A 13,581-nucleotide genomic window follows, 5' to 3' on the forward strand; every position below is an offset into this window, starting at 1 on the left:
TTGGTACAATTGTAGCATTAACACCAAAACCTGACGCGACACTGCATGGTTCGAAGAAACTGCCACGTGGTAGAAAGTCAGCCCCAGCCCCAGTTTCCTTGCTAATTTGCCATGTGGATTCTTTCAAAAGACAATAGAGTGGAGAAAAATTGAAAAATCAGATTTGACTCCTTTCTATGTTATCATTTTTCTTTTGATTTCTATCTATTTAACAAAAATTATTTTTTATTAAAACATAAATATGGTTCGGTAACTACTTAACAAAAATTAATTTTTTGTGAGAAATAATTTGGTATTCTTATATGCAAAATAGTTTTTTTGAAAAAATGGGTGAAGAGAACATCTCTTCATCTATCTTCCTCCACTTTGGATGGAAAAAGAGGGGCTAAGGGGCTTGGATTTCTAATTACAAAACAAATGACTACTTTACCCCTCCATATTGAGACTTTAAACAAGTGCTCAATAAAGTTTAGCGCAAAAATAACTAGAAATCAATTTTTGCCAAAACACATAAATGACTCTTGATTTCTTTTTGGTTTTTGTGTTTTATCAATTTTTTTTAAATAGAAATAAGCTCCATAAATGATACCAAATGCAACAAAATTTGTTTTTGTGAATAAAAATTAAAAATAAAAATGATATAAAAGAGGGTCGAAGTCGAGTCGATTTACAAAAAAAAAAAAGGGCTCGTTTTATTTTGTTTACAGAAATGTGCTTCTTTATTTTTCGGTTTAAAAAAAAAAAAACTCATTTTTTATTTGATTTTTTTTGTTTCGTTTTACTTTTTTTTTTTTAAATAGGAATTTGTGTTTAGGCTGCGTTTGGTAGTCATTTAGTTCCAGAAACGACGTTTCGTGTCAAAAATAGAATTCTCAGTTTTGTGCCAAAATGCCATTTAAAAAAAAATTGGCATTTGGTGAACCTGTTTCAGGAACGATTACCCTAATTTTCAATTTTTATTTTTTTTACTTGGAATGAAACAGAAATGATGGAACAAGGTTTTGTCGTTCCATCATTTTGCTTTTATAACATTTTTTCCCCCTTTTCGTTCCAATAAAATGGAAAAACACTATGTTGACACCAAACGCTTTATTCCATTTTTTTTTTTTTTGTTCCTATTGAACGGAAAAACGCCATAAACATTTTTCTGGATAACTATCAAACGCAACCTTATGTTTGTTTATAGAAACAGGAATAAAAAAACAAGTCAACCCTATTTTTTCTATTTTTCAAACAAAGTGGGAAAAAATTATCAAAAATCTCAATGGAAGTGACCTGCCCAAGCCCTTCTACAAAAATCCCGATAGAAGGCACTCTTCCATATCTCACAGCAGCTCTCCAAGTGGCGACTCCAAAGGAAAAACTCACCATATCTCGCAGCAACTCCAACTCTTCACAAAAGCTAAGGTTCATCAAGCTCGAATGTTCCCTTAACTAAGTATTAAACAGAAAGTAAATGAGCATCAAGGATTATCTCAGTATAGCTTTCCTCGCAGCGGAATGGATCGGGTTGCACCACATGTCGATCTGCACGAATAGCAACGAACGAAAGGTTGTGCTCTCTACCATAGGTGTCTCATCATCCAAGAAATGGAGCGTGCGACCTAACAAAATAATACAAATGTAGGAGTGCTATATCAAGTTTTCATCTAACCAATATAGCACATCATTCACAAATAATTTGGGGTATCCTAAATAATCCAATTACACCAAGTCTAGTAGTCTCAATCCCTCATGATGAGCAGTGCTGACCTTAAAACATGCAATGTGCTTATAACAATGTCGAAACACAAATACAACAAGTCGTCCAGGCAATAAGCTACAAAATAAGGGTGCAATTTTGAATGGTTTTGCCTAAGCCCACATGTCAATTTGACTATTCCCAACCGCTTTCCCAATCGTGTCCCGCTGGACCGCATCATCCATGATCCTAAGGAGCACATCAAAGTAATGTCATTGGGCATCCTCTTCATAACAGTCTCAGGTAGAGGGTATCCATAGGATCAACTCAGTTTTAATCCAAGTGGCTCACACAGTGATGAAGAAGGGATCCATTCAGTCACTCTCACAAATGGTCGAAATAAAACACCTACAATATGAAATGTATGTTATGGTGCAACTCCCACTAAGATGGGTATGTCACTCATAAAATAAAAAGAACACCATACGAATCTGGGTTCAGTCGCACTTTCAAACACCTGACCTGAGTAAATTAGCTCAGCCACCCCCATGGCACCTGCCTGAGTTTTCACACTCGGCTATAAGTAGGCTACATTGAGACATAGGATCTCTGTGATCGACCATAGAAATGTCTCATCTTAGCTCTAAGTAAGCGCCACTTAGCTAAAAACTATCTGTTCATCTCGCTCACTATCTTTAAGTGCCAAGGTTAATTTGGCCCATCTTGCTCGTTGTTTAGAAGTGCCAAGGTGAATCACCCATGTGATTAGGTCGATTCAAGCCTGGTGACATATTTACAAAATAAAATGTGTACTTATGTAAATCACCCTAAGTAATTATGTCTCATATATAAATCGAAAGGTGATAACAATAATGTCTAAAGAAAATATAAAAACTCAAAATTCAAATCATCCACGTCTAAGTCCCAGATTCCTAATATGAGTAAGGAAAATGTCCCGAGCAATAAGCTTAGTTAATGGATCAGCCACCATGCTCCTCATGGAGACATGCTTCAAGATAACTTCCCCTTGCGTAACTATTTCTCGAATATAGTGATATATGATATCTATGTATTTGGATTTCCCATGGAACTTGGGGTCCTTAGTAAATGCCACAGTTGTCATACTATCACAGTGTACAAGCACCACATCTCCTGAATAAGTGGTAATACTAAGGAAATGTAGGAACCTCCTCAGCCAAACAGCCTTCTGAATAGTCGCAAAGCATTTGATGTACTCAGACTCCATTGTGGATAGGGCGATGCAAGTCTGTTTCTTGCTACTCCAAGATACAACTTTACCTCCTAGGACAAATGCATATCCTGAAGTAGATTTGCGCTCATCCTTGTCACTAGCCCAGCCAGCATCACTGTAGCCTCTCAATTTCAAATCCAAACCACTGTAGGTGAGGGTGAGATCAGTGGTCCCATGAAGGTGTCGAAAGATTCTTTTCACTGCCTACTAATGGCGTGGTCGTGGATTACTCTGGCAATGACTAACCATACCAACTGCGAAGCATATATCTGGGCACGTGCACATCATTACGTACATCAAACTACCTATCCCTGCTGCATAGGATACTTTGGACATTTGATTCTTCTCTTCATCAGTCTTAGGGCATTGGTCAAGGCTCAAAGCACAAGCCTTGTCCATGGGAGTGTCAATAGGCTTAGACTTATCCATGTAGAATCATTCAAGGATCTTCTTTATACAAGTCTCTTGAGACAATCTAAGAATAATCTTAGAGAAATTCCTAATGATCTTGATGCCTAACCCAAAATTAGCTTCACCCATGTCCTTCATCTCAAAAGTAGAGGACAACCACTCTTTAGTGGCGACAATCATCTCCATATCATTTTCATCCAATAGAATGTCTTCAACATATAATAATGAAATAAGGAAACTTCCTTTGGATCGTTTCACATATATACAAATGGTCATCTTCAATCATTTCAAAACCAATAGAGGTAATGGCATGATAAAATCTAAAATACCATTGCCTAGACGATTGTTTAAGGCCATAAATAGAACATTTGAGACGACAGACTTTGTGCTCTTGTCCTTTGATCTCAAAACCCACTGGTTAGTCCATAAAGATCTCATCATCTAGTTCTCCATTGAGAAATGCAGTTTTAACATCTATCTGAAAGAGTTTCAAATTCAATTTTATGACAATGGCTAGAATTAGGTGATTCGAGGCAATTCTCACCACTTGGGAAAAAGTCTCATCATAGTCTACACCCTCTTTTTGGGTATAGCTCTTCGTCACAAGGCATGCCTTTTACTTGTCAATTGAACCATCCACCTTGCGTTTGACCTTTAAAACCCATTTGTTTCCAATGGTCATACACCCAGGAGGTAGGTTAACTAACTCCCATAATTGGTTCTTGCTCATAGAACTCAGTTCATCCTCCATAGCAGCTTGCCACTTATCCTTAGCAGGTGAGGAGAGTGCCTCTCACAAAGAAGCGGACTCATTCTCATCCTTTGGAACACAAATGAGAGCTTCCTCTTCAATCTCAAAATGACGACGGGGAATATGCCCATGAGTGCTCCTACACGTAAAGGATTCCTGATGATCGTCTAGTGGTACACTCTCATTGGTTGGTACACACCCACTAGGTTGATCAGCCTCACTTTCTCTGGCGATTGCAGGATGAATTAATTCCCCACCCTCGCCAAGAGTAGGTGAGATACTTTCCTTCGTCCTCTATCTCAAAGAGGTCGAGATTCCTATTGGCGTCTCTCCTATACTAGGAAAATTTGTCTCAATAAAGTTGATATCTCATGACTCTATCTCAGTCATTCCTCCGTCAAGGTGTTCAATGTATATAACGTAACTCTTCGAGCTGTCGGAATATCTTATAAAGATGTGTTTCCTAGCTCTAGGGCCAAGCTTCCCAAACTTATAGGAAGTGTTATAAACTTAACCTGTTGATCCCCATAGTTGCATATGCCTTAAATTTGGCTTTGCACCCTTCCATAATGTATAGGGTGTCGAAGGAACTGACTGTAAAGGCACTCAATTAAGGATGTAGGCAGCAGTCAGAAGAGCATCTCCCCCATAAAGATATCGAGAGTTGGCTTGCACCATTATCCACCTAACCATATCTAAGAGTATCTTATTTCTCCTTTATGCTATGCCATTTTGCTGCAGAGTGCGAGAAATGGTTAATTGCTTGTGAATCCCCTTCTCCTCACACAGTTCTTTAAACTGGTCAGATAGATACTCACGTCCCTGGTCAGTGCGTATAGTTTTTAAGCTCTTACTTGACTGATGCTCAACCTCTGCCACAAAGTGTTTGAAGTATCTAATACCTCATAGCGGTGAGCAATAGATATACATATCTGTATTGCGAATAATCATCAATAAATATGAGAAAATAAGAGGCACCATAGCGTGCCTTTACATTCATAGGTCCGCAAATATCTGAGTGGACAAGTTCTAGAGGCTGGGTAGCTCAGACTGCCTTTTCAAAAGACTTCTGATGAGCCTTACCTACTAGACAGGGCTTGCACACAGGGAGATTGACTTTAACGAGTGAGGCTAAAAGGCCTTCTCTAGTTAACTTAGCCATCCTGTCTCGCCCTATGTGTCCCAATCTAACATGCCATGTAATAGATTTAGAATTATCACATATATTAACTACATAAGAAACAAATGAAGCATAATCAATTAAATCTAATTTAAAAAATCCATTAATTAAGGATCCATGTCCAACAAAAATACCACTCAAAACTCTAAAGTGCAACTGTCAATATCGAATGAATATCCTAAAGGTAATAATGCAGAAACTGAAAGTAGATTATGTTGAATATCTAATGCATAAAGCACATCGTGAAGAAGTAAGGTGTGCCCAGTACGCATCTGGAGCTGACAAGTACCAACTCCTTGAACTGTTTCACTAGTGCCCTTCCCTATGAACACATTCTGGGATCCAGCTGAAATTCTACGATAATCTACAAAACCCCCTCGATCTCATGCTATATTTTGTTGTTCTTATATCCACAATCCAATTAGACTGTATGGGCAATCAAAACATGCGTACAAACAAATGTATAGAGAGAGTAGTATAGAAATGATACCTACTTCGGCTTAGTGCAATCAAGAGCGAAGTACCCCATCTTCTAGCAGTTATAGCATTTGACCTTAGATAAATCTTTCTTTCCACCACGCTTGCCTCTTTTGCGCTTGGCAGGCTTGCCTTCTTTTGGCACCTGGTTATGAGTCATACCCTAATTTCTTGGGTTGCCTTGTCTTTTGTGCTTGAACTTGCGCTTGCCTCCCTGGGTAACTAGGGCAATTACGCAGTTCTCCTCTTAGTGCTCCACCTTAAGTTTCACATTTTGTGCAATATTAGCAAAATTTTTAATGTTGTCATTATGTGTGAGAATGAGCTTTATGGGGTTCTAAGAATCGGGTAGGGTCTTAATGACAACTTGAACCTGTTGCTCATCAGTAAGAGTGGTGCCAGCATCTTTCAGCTTCCGAATCATGTCCTTGACCACCCTAAGCTGTTCAGGCATAGTGTGCTTATCATCTATCTTATACATCTCAAACTTTAAGGTCATACCCCTTAACCTTATAGTAGATATACCTCCAAAGTCAATGTTCAACTGGTCCCACATGGATTTAGCTGTGGTGTATTTCTCATAATCACCAATCAACTCATCACGCATAGTGCTTAACATAATAAAGCACATACTACGATCTTTATTCACCCACTGATTATAGGCTTCCATATCACGACGGTGCTAAGTGGTAGTACCCTCGGCGAGTTTGTCCATAACATTGATCAAATACTCAAGATAGTTTTGCTTATTGAGTAAATATTGAATCTTTTGACGCCACATGTCATAGTTGGGTCCAATCAATTTGTCACCCTTGGTGAGGTTTGCAACAACATGATTAGTGGTCATATCACTATACACAATGATGTGAAAGGTAAACATTAGGTACACATTAAGAATTTGTTCCAGAAACCCTAATTAAAATTAGTGGTTTCTTACAATACACGGTGAGACCAAAAATTTCGCTAGGCTCATAATCAAATCTCAATATGTGGGTCAAGGACATATAATTTTAATCGATTTCGAACAAATATAAGGAGAATTAGGTATCTCCAATCCACAAAATTATGCCATATAAACGAGTGTGCATGGGTCCCACATAGGAACCCTATTGGTACTTAAAGAGTTAAAGTGGCATATCGAGGTAGTGTAAATGTATGATATGCAGTGCGAGGTGCTCACTTTTACAAGGCTTCTCAAAAAATTAATTACATTGTCCCAAAAATAATTACATCTAAAAAAAAAAAAAAACTACTACATCATTCTATTGAGTAGGGAGTGACGCATTGTACATCATGCACGAAAACTACCTCTAATATACATACATAGGAACATGCCCACTTATAAAGTACCAATCATGATCTCCAACCCAAAAAAAAATTAACCATAGGTTAATGGGTGGAGATCAACCACGCATCCTAATAAGTGGAGCAAGTCATAAGTCACAATTGCCATGGGAGGGTATGATGATTTGTCAATACATACACATATATATGCTAAAACACATTTCAAAGCAATAATATATTTGGCCTAATAACGCGAAGGTTGCATGTTCGAGTCATGCCAATAAATCCAGTAATATAAAGCAAACAACATAAATATGCATCATCATATCAACAATTTCAAGTAAATCATCTGAGAAATTACCTCCCTTTGACCTTAGTCATTAACTAAAAAAACCTAATTTTAGGTAGGGTTACACAAACCCAAACCCAAAATTATATTATAAAGATAAACCCTTGGGTAGGGTTCAATAAATAAACCCCTAATCACAATCAAGGTTTAAATTTTCCAATACTTGTGAGTCCCAATATATTAAAGCAAGTAACATAAAATATGGATCATAATGATATTACCACATCATATATGTATATATATATATATATATATCATAATGTCACAGTCCCTGATAATTCGGATCAATCGGTATTAGCCTAAACGAAGCCGACCCGAATTCTATGAGTTATGGTAGAGTTTGCATGGTCATAATAAAGTAAACACTTTACTTTAACCTCCTTTTTTATTATTATTATGTTACAGATCTTCACTTTCCTAAAAGTAACACCAAGCCGTGTGTGAGGTGAACTCTTTTACTTGAATTCTTTAATGAGAGTATCATGGACTCATGATAAAAAGATTTTAAAATATTAAATAAAAATTAATAATCATGGACTCATGATCAAACCTATTGTGAGTTCATGTTTAAAACCTCTTTAAATATATATATATATATATATGTAACGATTCTGCCATGGCACCCCATAGCAGAATCTTCATACGATGGTGAGAACTAACATGACCTCTTACATGGAGGTTGCTGCCATGTCAAATTTCTATCACAAATTTTCATTAGGCACAAAAAAGATTTGGATTTGGATTGGCAACATCAGTTTACGTGATGCATATGAGACACAAATCAAATAGGGACGTGGGATTATAATGCGACATGGCCGCGGTAATGCATAGCAATGCACATTCAAGCACGAACAAATGCAACCAAGAACGCAGGCTCTGATACCAATGTTAAATAGAGAGTAAACGGGCATCGGAGATTACCTCAGTATAGCTTTCCTCGCAGCAAAATGGATCGGGATGCATCATGCGTTGATCAGGACGAACAACGATGAACGAAAGGTTGTGCCGATCTCGCTAGGCAATCGCTAGGCAATATTCCACCCTCCAAATCCAAGGATTGCAATGGAGGTCCTTGGAGATACACACTCTCAATTTGGGAGAGACAAAAGAGAATAGGGAGAGAGAGCTTTAGTGATCAGGTCAAAACCCTCTTATTTATAGAGAATTGGCAAGCTAGGGTTCCCAATCCTAGTGGGTCTATGATTACCCCAAGTGGATGACCCACAAAGGAACCAGGTCAGAACCCAATCCGACCCATATTAATTAACACCAAGCTCAAAGTCAGAACTCACCATATCTTCCTACAACTCCATTGTCATTGTTCACCCCATTTCAGAGTTCCTGCAAGGTAAAAATTCTTGGCCTTAATTTCTTCTCTGATTTCAGCTCCGTAACGATGGGGATTTGAGGTTTTCTCTTGTTGATCTCTATGGGGTAAAATTTCTTGACCCTAAATCATTCTATTCTTGGCCCTAATTTCTTCCTTGTTTGATATGTGTTATGGTTGCTCTGTTATGCATCTGAAACTATGAATTGGTGAAGTTGTAGCAACTAAAACTGAAAAGTTTAGCTTTGGGGTTATGGTTGCTCTGTTATGCATATGAAACTCTAAAGAGGAAGTAATTCCTTTTCTTACTATTATAAGAAACTTTTCAGACATGGACTACTAAAGCTGGTTCAAAGCGCTCATTTTCTCTTTTCTTGCTGAGGTTTGATGCGATCCAGAGAGAGAGAGAGAGAGAGAGAGAGAGAGAGAGAGAGAGAAAGTAGATGTAGCAGTTGTATTGGTAATCTCAAACCTCTTAACTAAATGCTTCAAAGTCTAGTAGCAAGGATTGTTGATCCAAATAAAAGGGATCTTGCTGGTTTGGATAGAACCATGATCATCACAATATTGAACTTGGGATTGAGCCATTAATGGTTTCTCTTATTGGGCTTGTAGTTGTAGTTGTTGTTGTTGTTGTTGTTGTTGTTGTTGTTGTTTCACATAGTAGAAGACAAGTTGGGCTTGTGTCATTTCAATTTCACATTTAGTGATTAGTGTCTATTGCTATAATTAAGAGAGAATTCCAACACAACCATAAACTGGGTCTTGAATCCTTGAAGTTGCTTCAAATGACATGCAATTTGATGCCTCTTCTCTTTGATGAAGTGGGAGTCACTACCCCAACAGAGAAGGAAGTTGATGAGCACATTTATGTGTGAAATCTAGGATATAAAAGCATGCATTTTACATATCTAGAATGAAGCTACCTTGGGTTTTACTCTCTTTTTACAAGTTTTATATTTTAAAGGCCTTAAGGACTATCGGGCGCCGTATCTCCAATTTTACATATAAAGAGGTCCCCTTTTTGGTTGCGAAGAGAATGAAATTCTAAGCAAGATTGACGTGTTGTATTAAAAAGACACATTCGTTTGACCATTCCTTGCAACTAGCAATGCCATAATTAATTGTAGGAACGGTACCATGAAACTTTCTTTTGGCAACACTTCTATGGATTTTAATGTCTTTAGGTTGGGTAAGCAACCAAATCCCTCTTAGAAGGATGTTCATTTACCCCAGGAAATTTCAGATTCTATTGAGACACATTTTGATATTGATTTTGATTATGAATTTCAGGAGTATATGGAATAATTGGGTGGTTTTGATGACGGAATTATATCTAAGGTTTGGAGTCTTCAACCACCTATAGAGCCCTTAGGACCCCCTTCCAATTACATTCACAAACCTTCTATAGTAGAGCCCCCTAAGCTAGATCTTAAGGAGTTACAATCTGATTTGAGGTATGCTTTCCTAGGGCCTGACCAGACTCTTCCAGTAATAATTTCTTCATATTTGACTTCTAGACAGGAAGAGGAATTACTTAAAGTGTTAAAAGACAATAAGGAAGCCCTAGATTGGACTATGGTTGACAACAAAGGAATTAGCCCTTCTATTGTTCAACATCATATTCACCTCATTGAGGGGTCCATGCCATCAATGAAACCCCAGAGGAGAGCTAACCCAGTGATGAAGGAAACCATTCAAAAAGAAATTCTAAAGTGGATGGATATTGGGATCATTAATTACATTTTTGACACGGGCAAACATTTTTGCAATAGATCATTTGAGGTCCTTATAAAGAAATATGGGATCACACATAAGTTGAAGCCCTTCATTGAGTTGTCATCTTCTACTCTGAAAGAGGTCATGGATCTCCGTGAACCTCTTTACATAAATGAATTACTTTTACCCATGTATTACCCCCTTGTAATGTCTTTGTTTTTAATTCTTTCCATGCATTGAGGACATTGCATGACAAGTGTGGGGGAGGGAAAAGAGTTACTTGTTTGTTTTTGTTTTTGTTTTCCCCTTTGTTTGTGTTTGTATTTCTTTTTTGTTTTTGAGCTTGCTAAGGATGAAGTCCTACTTGGCTTTTGGCTAATGATCATACCATTCGGTTGCTTGATGTATGAAAGTAAGAGTTTTGATTAAGGTACCCATCTTGAAACACATAAAAACCCTATTGAGAAAAAAAGAAACAAGCTCGTGTCTTGAGATGGGACTCTCTTTAGAAAAATAAGATACGCTTGTGTTGCAGTGTTGGACCATATGTAAGCCTGTGGGTTCTTTGTACTCTTGATTTGGAGTTGAGACCTTTTTAATTTGGCATGTGTTGACAAATACACAATTTTAAATGAAGTGTGGAAAGTGATATAAATGAAAAGTAAGGGTTGATTTCCTTAGAATTAGATAGAGCATTGTGCCACAAGAAGCATGGTGTCTTGATCAAAATTCCTCGGGAAGAAACTTCTGAAAGAACTCTAGCATCACTGTCTATGCGGGCATATGCAAAAAGTGAAGCTACATAGTAACTTGGGTGTCTGGTATTTGATCCACAATATCATTTAGGCCAATAGTAGTGGAGTCGGATAGAGTTTATTATGAAAAAAAAAACCCCACACAATAGGAAAAGTATGTGTAAATGTTATCAATGCCTTGGTAACATGTTTAGTCAAAAACATCCAACGCCTTAGTCCTGGGTTCCCGATTATTTTACAAGTGATCTTGCCTTAAGATAAGGATGTTTTGGAAGAGACAAGGTGAGTTTCGAATTGAGAAATATGCTTGTGCCTGAAATTGATATGGGGTAATAAAAAATCAAGTGTGGGGGTCCCTAAATCAAGTGTAAGAGGAATTATCTTTGCTCTGGATCGGTATGGCCCTTACCTTTAGCCAAAGTCATTTTTTTTTCTTCTAAATTTTGGGTGTATATTCACTGCAAATACCCACGAGACACAACTCGTGCACTGAGGGTGACCTAGGGGTTTAAAGGCTTATTGCACTTGCAATCGTGATTCCTACGAAAGTGAGTTAGGTTTTTTGTGTTAATTTTTATTCTTTTTATTTTGCTCGAGGACTAGCAAAGTCTCAGTGTGGGGGAATTCTGATGAGCACATTTATGTGTGAAATCTAGGGTATAAAAGCATGCATTTTACATATTTAGAATGGAGTAACCTTGGGTTTTACTCTCTTTTTACAACTTTTATATTTTAAAGGCCTTAATGACTATCGGGCACCGTATCTCCAATTTTACACGTAAAGAGATCCTATTTCTTTTCATGGTTGCGAAGATGACGAAATTTTGGGCAAGAAGGACATGTTGCATTAAAAGTAGACATTCGTTTGGACAACTATACAAGTGATTATTCTTTTTACAAAGTAGCCCGTTTGCAGTTGTCCCAGGTGTACAAGGAATATTCTAAATTCCAACAAGGATCAATGGACCCCCCTTGAGTGATTGAAGATTCTTTTTTGGTAACAGCTACTACCTAGCATAGTTGGTGAGTTGTGATGTGCAAAAATCCCTTGCTCACCAGGAGGTCTCAAGTTCAAACCACTTGGCTGCTATTTTTTTGGAAGATTTTCTCTCTCCAAGTTTGAAGAGAGAGAGAGAAAAAGAAGGAAATAAAGGAGAAAAAATGAGAAAAAAGGAAAGAAAAAATAAAAAAAAGGAACAAAAAGAAAAAATAAATCGTGGAGATTTTTTCTCTTTCCTATTGTTTCTCATTTCTCCATTCTCTCCCCTCCACCTCATCGTAAAATCGCCCAGGGGATCCACCTTTGTGCGTTCTCCTCTTTTCTCTCCCTTTTCTCCTACTTCCTATTTCCCACCTCATCACCATGATTGTCCAAATCCCCACCAATTTGGAAACCCAATTTCCCCAAATCATTTTCTCCTCTCTCCCTACTCCTATAAAAGAGGGTCGACCAAGGGGGCGGAAGGGCGTCCTCTTTTGTCCCTCTCTTTTTCTAGCTTTCTTCTTCTAGTTTTTTTTGTTGAGCTCTCTCTCTCTTTAGTTATTCTTCTTAGTTTTTTTTTTTTTTATGCAAGCACTTTTGTAATTTTTTTTTCTTATCAATGCAAGTCTTTGTTTATGCTTTTCAAGACTTTATTGTTCATGCAATTCAAGTTATTCAAAGGTATAACAATTTTAATTTTTAGTTCTAGGCTTTATTCTAGGTGACAAGAACAAGCTGTGGAGCATCTCTTTCAAGTTTAGTTTTTCTCTTCATGATTTGTTTTCTACAGGCCTAACAACTCCATATTTGATTTAGTTTAGATCTGGTTTTTAGGGTTGGTAGTATTTCAAATCTCAACCAAGTTTTCAAATTGAAGTATTGAAGTTCAACTAAGTAGGCTTCTACATAAGTTTTCTCACCCCCCCTCTCATTCCCTCTTCTTACTTCCTATTCAATTCTTAATTTAGGATTTAAATTTCAGTTTTTACTTTGATGCATTCCCTTTCCCCCAAGGATCATGGCTAGATGCATGTGTTGGCTTTGCCCCTCTTTAGCTATGGAACCATTCTTTTACTTTGATTACTTGTATTGCATCCCTTCCCCTAAAGCTAAGTAGAAAAAGCCCTTGTAAGAATACTCTCTGGTTAAATAGGAAATCTCATATTATTTATGGTACATCCTTCGGTTAAGTGCCTAGAAGACCAGATAGCCTAGCCTGATTTAAAAGAATCCACCTGGAAGACCAGATAGCCCAGCCCAGTTTGAAAGAACCCACCTGGAAGACTAGATAACCTTGCCTGGTTCGAAAGAACCCACCTGGAAGACCAAACGGTCCAGATTGGTTTGAAAGAACCAGCCTGGAGACCAAAATCCCCTGAACTGCACATATGAAGCCCAACTAAGGAAAATCAA

Source organism: Macadamia integrifolia, unplaced genomic scaffold, assembly GCF_013358625.1.
Source record: "Macadamia integrifolia cultivar HAES 741 unplaced genomic scaffold, SCU_Mint_v3 scaffold910, whole genome shotgun sequence".
Classification (NCBI taxonomy): Eukaryota; Viridiplantae; Streptophyta; class Magnoliopsida; order Proteales; family Proteaceae; genus Macadamia; species Macadamia integrifolia.